We start from the raw sequence: 10,024 nt of genomic DNA on the forward strand, positions 1-10,024 counted from the left end.
GTTCAGACCATGTGACTAAGTGCACAGTCCAATCTCTTCTTAAATTCAGTCAGGCTCGGTGCAGTGACCACTTCCCTGGGGAGCCTGTTCCAGTGTGCAACCACCCTCTCTGTGAAGAACCCCCTCCTGATGTCAAGCCTAAACTTCCCCTGCCTCAGCTTAACTCCATTCCCGCGGGTCCTGTCGCTGGTGTTAATGGAGAAAAGGTCTCCTGCCTCTCGACACCCCCTTACGAGGAAGTTGTAGACTGCGATGAGGTCTCCCCTCAGCCTCCTCTTCTCCAGGCTGAACAGGCCCAGTGACCTCAGCCGTTCCTCGTACGTCTTCCCCTCCAGGCCTTTCACCATCTTCGTAGCCCTCCTCTGGACACTCTCCAACAGTTTCATGTCCTTTTTATACTGTGGTGCCCAGAACTGCACACAGTACTCGAGGTGAGGCCGCACCAGCGCAGAGTAGAGCGGGACAATCACCTCCCTTGACCTACTAGCGATGCCGTGCTTGATGCACCCCAGGACACGGTTGGCCCTCCTGGCTGCCAGGGCACACTGCTTGCTCATATTCAATTTGTTGTCTACCACGACCCCCAGATCCCTCTCTTCTAGGCTGCTCTCCAGCGTCTCATCGCCCAGTCTGTACGTGCAGCCAGGGTTTCCCTGTCCCAGGTGCAGGACCCGGCACTTGCTCTTATTGAACTTCATGCGGTTGGCGATCGCCCAGCTCTCCAACCTATCCAGATCCCTCTGCAAGGCCTTTCCACCCTCATTCGAGTCCACAACTCCTCCAAGTTTGGTGTCATCAGCAAACTTGCTCAAAATGCCTTCTATTCCTACATCCAGATCGTTTATAAAAATATTGAAAAGTACCGGCCCTAAAATGGAGCCTTGAGGGACCCCACTGGTGACCGCCCGCCAGCCTGACGCAGCCCCATTCACCATAACCCTTTGGTTATACAAATATATATACAAATTAATATACTATGAGACATATTGGACATACCTTTACGTTATATACAGGTAGCAAATCTGACACAGTCTTCATCTCAGACCAGATTGCTCAGAGTTCATCATTGTGTAACATAATGTGCTTAACTGTTCCTAATTCCAGGAGAAGATTGTAGTGGGTTTACGTGGCAAGGTTTTGGTAGCAGGGGGCCATAGGGGTGGTTTCTGTGAGAAAGATCTAGAAGCTGCCCCATGTTTGGGAAGGGCCCCATTGTTTTCCAGAGCTGAGTCAATAAGCGATGTTGTTTTGCGCCTCTGTGAGAGCATATTTAAGACAGGGAAAAAAAAAAAAAAAAACGCTACACCACACAGCAGCTGGGAGAGTGAGAGGAGTGAGGAACGGCCTTGCAGGCGCAAAGGTCAGTGAAGAAGGAGGGGGAGAGGTGCTCCAGGCACCGGAGCAGAAGTCCCCTGCGGCCTGTGGTGAGGAGCATGGTGAAGCAGGATGTCCCCCTGCAGCCCATGGAGTACCACGGTGGAGCAGGGTTCCACTCTGCAGCCCGTGGAGGAGACCACACAGGAGCAGGTGACCTGGCAGGAGCTGCTGCCCGTGGGGGAGCCAGGTTGGAGCAGTTTTCTCCTGAGGGATGGACCCCGTGGTACAGACCCATGTCTGGAGCAGTTCTGGAAGAGCTGGTGCCTGTGGGAAGCCCACGCTGGGTCAGTTCATCAAGGACTGCATCCTGTGGGTGGGACCCCACAGCACAGGGATGAGAGTGACCAAGAAGGAGCGGCAGAGAAGAAGTGCTGTAGACTGACCATAACCCCCATTCCTCCGTTCCCCTGTGCCGCTCAGGGGGAGGAGGTGGAAGAGGGTGGATGGGGGGGAAGGTGCTTTTGGTTTCTTTCCTTTGTTTCTCACTTCTCTAGCTTGTTAGTAATGAGCAATAAATCTTACTATCTTCCTATGCCGAGTCTGTTTTGCCCATTACAATAATTATTGTGTGATTTTCTTGTCTTTATCTAAACCCTTGAACCCTTTTCACATATTTTCTCCCCATTCCTCTTTGAGGAGGGGGAGTGAGAGAGCGGCTGTGGTGGAGCTCGGCTGCCCACTCGAGCGGAACCACGACAGATGATCCTAAAGAGGATAGCTGAGAGCACCAATCAGTTGCTATGCTCCTCCAGCACTTGGTTTGTTTGCCATCCAGACAATCAATGCACATAGTTGTGACAGGTTAATTTTAAGGCTGTTTTTGTGCCATCTTCCTTCTGCAATTTTTTTAACTCTTTATGCTCATCAGCTGTTTAATGATGATTGATTTTTTTTATATAAATGACAACATGAAATTTCAACAGACACAATGGACTGTGACAAAGCTCCAAGCTGTCCACATGTAAACTAGAAATAAGAACTGGTATGTTGGTAATTCAGTTTTGACCCTTACCTACCAAGCTTTGCTAAGTATATTGTCATGGTTTTGCCTGGAATAAAGCTAATTTTCTTTGTAGAGGCTTGTATAATGCTGTGTTTTGTATTTTTGATGAAAATACTGGTGATAAATACAAATGTTTTAGTTGTTGCTGATCAGTGCTTTACATAGAGCTAAGGCTTTTCCTGCTTCTTGTGCTTCCCTGATAGTGGGGAGGCTGGGAGTGCACCAGGAGCTAGGAGACACAGCCAGGACAGCTGGCCCAGGCTGGGCAAAGGGATGTCCCACACCATGTGGCATCATGCTCAGCAATAAAACCTGGGGGAAAGGAGGAGGACTGGGGAGACATTTAGAGTGATGACGTTAGTCTTCCCAAGAAACTGTTACACATAATGAGCCCTGCTTTCCTGGAGGGGTGACTGAACATCTGCCTTCTGGTGGGAAGTAGCAAATTAAATCCTTGCTTTGCCTGACTTGTGTGTGCATATTTTTTGCTTTGCCTGGTAAAAAGTCTTTAAAAACACATGCATTATCAAACTTTTGCCTTTTTGATTCCCTCCCCTGTCCCACCTGGGGAGAGTGAGAGAGTGGATGTGTGGTACTTAGATGCCTGCCAGGGGTATACCTCAACAGAATTAGTCTGGGTTTGTATAACAAATAAAAATGTGTCTTCTGGTTTGAAGCTGGTACATACCTGGATACAGAAAGCTGAGAAAATACTTTGTGGGCATTTTAGGGGGTTTTAAAAAATGTAAAACTATCAGAGTTAACATCAAAGAAATGAATCTCTGAAGAAATTTAGATTTAGAACAGAAATATTCCTAGCTTGCAAACTTCAGCTAAAATTTATATATCACATAATACATCAATCCATAAATAAAGACAAACTATTATGACACCCAGTCATTTCTCAAGACTTCTGTAATAAAAACACACGGATAAAGCACTTCATTAGTAAGAGAAGCCACAGAAGACAAACATTTTTTGGAGATTAAAGGAATTATTCCTTTTTTATTTGTTTGTTTGTTTTATTGTTGTTGCTGGTTTTGGTTACAGTTACATCCAGAATTGTCTGGAAAGTGTTGCAATATCTTGGTCTTTAAGAAGTGAGTGGGCTTCTTAAGTGAGAAGGGAAAAGATACAGGGTGCAAAATATTCCATACTCCAGTTTGAGATAACATCATAATTTCAAGGAGATTCTCTGTCTAAACAACGTGGTGACTATAATACAGCACAGAATTTCTCACTGGAAAAATCTGTCCTCCATCTAATTATATTCTGTTTCATTATTAAAAAAATCAAGCAAGTGCATAGGCAAGTTCCGTTCCAAGAACAGTAGAGTCAGGTATATGTTGAAGCTGAAAATTTGTTGACTAAGTCTGCCAAACGGGTTGTGTTGTGCTGTTTACCATGGTTTTACCAGCTATAGGTGACAGTAGTCTGAAGGCATTCAGCACTTTGCTCTGTTTCATGATATTGATGTGCCGGTTCAGCAGGTGGAGGAAGAAAAATCTTGGTGAAATCCAAATAGAACCATTTATTTATTTATTTATTTATTTATTTATTTATTTATTTATTTATTTTCTGCTTGCTGTGAATCAAAGGAAGGATTGAAACAAGGGAAGTAAAGGGATTATATTATGCCTGGAATGTTTTTATGTGATGTATTCTGTGGATTTGAATATCGGTATCTATATATAGATAGATGTAGATAACCATATGTAAATTGTCATAAGAAAACATGAGTCCATGTGATTATTAATATAATTCTAAGTTCTGTCTTTTTCTTTAACTGTGCTAATGCAGTTTAGATATCTGAATAACTTTCCACGTCATAGAATTATAGAATCATAGAATGGCTTTGGTTGGAAGGGACCTTAAAGATCATGCAGTTCCAAACCCCCTGCCATGGACAGGGATGCCACCCACTAGATCAGACTGACCAGGGCCTCTTCTAAGCTGGTCTTCTCCAGGAATGGGGCATCCACAGCTTCCATTGGCAACCTGTTCCAATGTCTCCCTACCCTCTGAATGAATAATTTCTTCCTAAATTTTAATCTAAATATTCCCTCTTTTAGTTTGAAACCATTCCCCCTCTCCTGTCATTTGCTCATGACTGAGCAAAAAGTTGTTCTCCACCTTTTTTATAAGACCCCTTTACATACTGAAAAGCTACAAGTCACTCCGGAGACTTCTATTTAGGCAGAACAGCCTCTCAGTCTTTCTTCATAGGAGAGGTACTCCAACCATCAGATCAACTTCTTGGCCCTACTCTGGACCTGTTCTAATAGTTCCACATCTTTCTTGTGCTGGGGCCCCAGACCTGGATGCAGTACTCCATGTGGGGCCTCACAAGGGCAGAGTAGAAGGGGAGAATCACATCCCTCCACCTGATGGCCTTTTAGATGCAGCCCAGGATGCAGTTGGCCTTCTGTGCTGCAAGTGCATACCACTGGCTCATGTCAAGCTTTTTGTCCACTAGAACTTCCAAGTCTTTCTCTGCTGCTCTCAATGAGTTCTTCTCCCAGTATAGACTCATGTCTGGCATTGTCCCAACCCAGGTGCAGCACCTTGCACTTGGACTTGAACCTCATTCAATCCATGTGGGCCCACTTCTCAAGCTTGTCCAGGTCCCTTTGGGGATCCCTTCCTTCTGTTATATCAACTGCATCACTCAGCTTAGTGTCATCTGCAAACTTGCTGAGGATGCACTTGATCCCATTCTATGTCAGTGATAAATAAACTGAACAGTATTGGTCCAAAGGCCCCTGAGGAACACCACTCATCACTTGCCTCCACCTGGACACAGAGCCATTGAGTGTCATAGTGGTAACTCTTACTATTTTTTCCTTTAAGAGCCTTATGTACCATACATACTTGTCCAACTTCCCATCCGTTGTTGCACACTGGAATTTCTAGCAAGATAACTGAAGAAACTTCACTGTACTCACTTTTCTACCATTATTGTGATGAAAAGAAGCAATTTTCCCACCCAAACATTTATTGGGTTGGTTTGAACTATACTGAGGCAATTGAGTTAGTGATAATTACAAGCATTTTAGCCAATATAGGAGAGTTGTAACCTTGAGAAACAGTCAACAAATCATTTTGAACTATTATCATTCTGCAATATTCAGACACATTTCAAAGATGCCAGTTAAGAAATAAAATTCTGATCTTTTTTTTTTTTTACTTACCAAGTAAAAAGTATCTTTGAATAGTTACGTTAGAACACATTCTGAACATCAAATTTTGCCAAAGGTCAGTATTCTCAGTGAGATCAGTGTGTTTTCACTTCCTGAGCATTTTTTGCAGCATTCTTGGGGAATATCTACCTCTGTTATCACGAAATTTGTTCTTAACTCTTGTTTTTCTCAATCATTCTACCTTTCTGAAAATTTGTCTCAGAGTTACTAAGTACATAAAACACATAGGAACAGTCTTTTGTCTCTTGCAGAAGTAATTAATAGTCCCATTATTCCTTTTACTGTGATCTGCAGAATTCAAAATGCTGATTTCTGCAACCCCTTGAAAGTATGTTTATTGAAGATATATTTTGGAAGGGAATACTTGTTATAATGCTGATAACGCTCACATTTTTTTTAATGTTCAGGAAAAATTGTCAGAATTAAAAAATAAAAATAATAATAATAATAAAAATAACAATAAAAATAAAAATAAAAAAAATAAATAATGCTTGTATAATAATTAAATTGCTTGCTATCATATATGGCAGATATACATGAACTCTAACCAGCAAAAGGGGACATAAATTCTATCAGAGACTTTTCTGTAATACTTTTCTGTAATTATTACTTTATTTTCTTTATTATTTTTCATTACTTTTCTGTAATAATTGCATTATTAATATTGATTTAATATTTATTATATATCAACAATTTTGTGTTTATTCTTTACAAAATTTAATTGCAAAACTTAAACATAATTTTGACTAAAAAGAGATCTACCTTATGACCTTATGTGAAAGTCATCTGACATGCAGCAGTATGAAATCAAACAAAAACAAAAGATTCACAGAAACATTCAGAGTTCTATGTTTCTGTGCAGTGAAACCATCAAAAACACAAAAGAAAATGGGACCTAGTTCCATGTAGAAAAGCAGAAGCTGAATATATCATCATCTTTTTTAAGTAACTAGTATTAGAAGCTGTCATAATTATTGCCTGAAATTTTAGATTAGTGGTCTCAAGAAGTAAATTGTTTCCTTGCTGTAAGATGAATTAGAGGATATAAGTCCAGGACATTTTTGTCTTAATCTAATGTACTGATAAATGTAATATTCTAAATTACCTACTAATCTAATTTATTAATGTGCATGTTGAACAAGATTATTATATGGCAAAAAAAAAAAAAAAAAAAAAAAACTTCAGTATCCAATTATGATTATCCAACACAAAGACCGAAAAGAATGATTCATTTGTCTTCAGATAGAAAGCAGTTTTTCCCTTTCTCTTCTAAAGGGTACATCTCTACCTCATTGAATTCCATGATTCAACGATTCAATGATGTGCCTAAGACCATAAAATAGGTTTCTGGAGGACAGCCCAGGTCTCATAATTCCACATATCTGTTCTTATCAGAAACCATCCTTCTACTACTTAACTAGGTTTAGACCAATATCCCCAGCAGTTCACCCTGTTTTGGGGAAATCTGTGCATTGAAGACTTGCTTGGTGCTGCTTTCATTCATATCATATGTTGTTGCCTTTCAACTCTAATTTCAGCTATGCAAAGTATGTTGTCCCAGCCCTTTCCCATTCTGCAGAAGTTAAACTTAATGAAAAAATGTCAGATTTATCCATTAATAAATCTGCTAACAGATAGATTCCTTCTGCACATAGGCTCTTACTTTCATATGTTAGTTCTAGTGAGGTGTTTGCTTCTATGTTGTTTAGTTTATCTGCTGTTCCTGATCCCAAATTCCACTTCGTAGCAGATCAAACTATTTGCATATTTGTAATCAGACTGAAATATCCATAGACCAATATAAATGAACTATGGTAAAGCTGTTGTAAAACATTCAAACAAAGACTGGAAAAAGGCTAACAAATGTATAGTGAAAGCTTACTGACTAATAGACAAAGCGATAATTAATGATCTCCTTTCACCTAGCTATAATTATTAGGAGCAGAACTAAGAGTTATAAATCATTCTAGTTATCCTCTGTTTTGATGTTTAAAAACACATACAAAAGCTTCTCAGTAGACAGTATGTTTAAATAGCCCCTCCTTCCTAGATTATTATCATATATTGTCATAGACTGTCATCTCTCAAGAGAATAGCTGCATGGAAGCAAATCTACATTTCTAAATAATACATCAAAGTAGAGTTTGTCATTTACAGCCATTATTGTACTTCTGAGTAGATGCATTGTAACTCTATCTTCTTATTAATTTAAGATTTCAATAGCTATTTTAGGTAGCAAGAAAGGGTACAGAGGAGAGCTGTGAAAGGAAAGATATCTGAAGTAAAGAATTGACGCAGTACAAAATACAAAACAAGACTAAAGTATTCCTATGGAGTCTGTAGGTAGAGAACAAGACAGTTTTTACCTGGTAACAGTGTGACTTATGTCCACCACGTATGGATCCTTTCAACAGATAAAATTCTCAAAGATAGTAATCATTTACAAGCACAAGTCTGTCTCATTTTCACAAACATTCCTATGGGTCACAGACTTAAATATGTATTCAACACAAACAGAGCAGCATGAAATTAAAAAAAAAAAAAAAAAAAAAAAAAAAAGTTCAATCATTGTTCCATTTCCATTTTAAATAATTTCCCAAGGAGAACATTTTTTATTTCCTGAAACTGGTATTTGTAGTTCATTCACAAGAGTAAATGTCAGGCTGTATCTACCTTGACTTACCTACCTTATCTACCTTGAGCAGCTGGGTTATGGAAGAGGTTCTCTGGCTTCTCCTCTGGGAGAAAGACGAAGAAACAAACCATGAGACTCCTAAGTCAACTGTTTGAACTTCCACATTACAGGCAGAGAGGCCATGGATGAGGGAACCAGATAAAACAGAAGTTTCAATGATGGTGAAGTTATGAATCAAGTGGTAAATCCCAGGGCAGAGTGGATTTCAGATGGGCATGTAAAGAAAACAAGGCGGGTAAATGATGTGACATTGGCAAAAGAGACACAACTTAAGACTTGGAAATATTCTGTTAAGTACTAATGATTCCCTTCTCTTTGAAACACAGCAGCCAGTGATGGTACACTGATAAATTCCATTGCCATTCATTACCTATATCTCCAATTTATTTGAAGACAAGTGGCTGAGAACAAAGACCCCTAAGGGATGGAGAGGGAAAGGGGGAGGAGAAAGGAAAAAAGTAGGAGAAAAGTCAAGATAAGAAGCAGAGGGGGATGGGGGGATGGAGGGGATGAGGTAGAGAGAAAATAGAAACATTAGTGTTTGTTAAACCATGACTCCATATAATCCTACTTAAAAAAATAAATAAATAAATAAAAAGTTATAGGAAATAGTTTAAAGCTAGAAATATACTCACAGAGAAAGTAATGTGTTAAGGCTGCTTAATCACTGTGTTTTTAACATAAGTGAAAAGGTGAATACATCTGTAGAAACTGTTAGGAGATTCTTTCTTCTCAGCTTTTTAGCTTTAACTCCATTGTAACTCACATTATACATATGCACAATTTTAATTTCATCTCAGAACAACACACTGATGTTCTAAGATAACTATATACATACACCAATGTCAACAGAAAAATGTCATTTTCATTAAAGTTAATATTTCAGGTGTGCTACAAAAGCTCAGAGATAAAAGGAAGTTTTATGAAGGTTACTGATTATCCAGATATGAAAGAGCTAGCAGAAAAGCGGATTGTGGACAATTACAAACATTTTATGATGTATTTATTATTAGATATAGCTCAGACAGCAGAGCTGAGATTGCCTGTGCAATGTAATTTTACTGGTGTGAAAGCTAATTTAGGGCAGGGTTCTGAAAGCATGGTTTCAATTTTAAAGCTCAACAGGGAAATGGGGTGTTATTGGCTACTATTCTGCCTACATGACATGAAGAGAACTATACATAATTAAAATATTTCCAGGAAGCATCAGAAGACCACTGAGCACACTGTGGATCTCTTGAACCTCATAGAGGTTCAAAATATAAAACATCTAGAAAATTTGTGACTAAGACATATATTAAAATGGAAAAAAGAAAAAACAAACAAACAAACAAACAAAGACTCTCTTGTAGCTCTGTCTTTGAAATCTGTTTTAGAGCAGGAAGATGAATTCAATGAAATTACTAATTATCATTGAAATTGGTAGAGTGCAAAGAGCTCAAAGTTTGAGTATTTTCTCATTGTAATGCTTGACCTTCCAATATCAACAAGGATGTTTGTTCTAGAGTACCCCCATCAATCCTACAGTCATCTGTGTTTCTTTGTAATACAGATCTCTGAGTTTTATATTAGAAAAGTTCTTTAGTACTCTGTCTAATGCATGTGTATTTCCTCATTACAAGATGAAATTTGTACAGCTGTATGTAGTAAAAGAATTTAAATAATGAATTACATATGACTGAACACAGCAAGCCCACTTTAATTTAGAATACTATTTAGGTGTGGGAAACTTTACATACACTTTAAAAA

Source organism: Anas acuta, chromosome 2, assembly GCF_963932015.1.
Source record: "Anas acuta chromosome 2, bAnaAcu1.1, whole genome shotgun sequence".
NCBI lineage: Eukaryota > Metazoa > Chordata > Aves > Anseriformes > Anatidae > Anas > Anas acuta.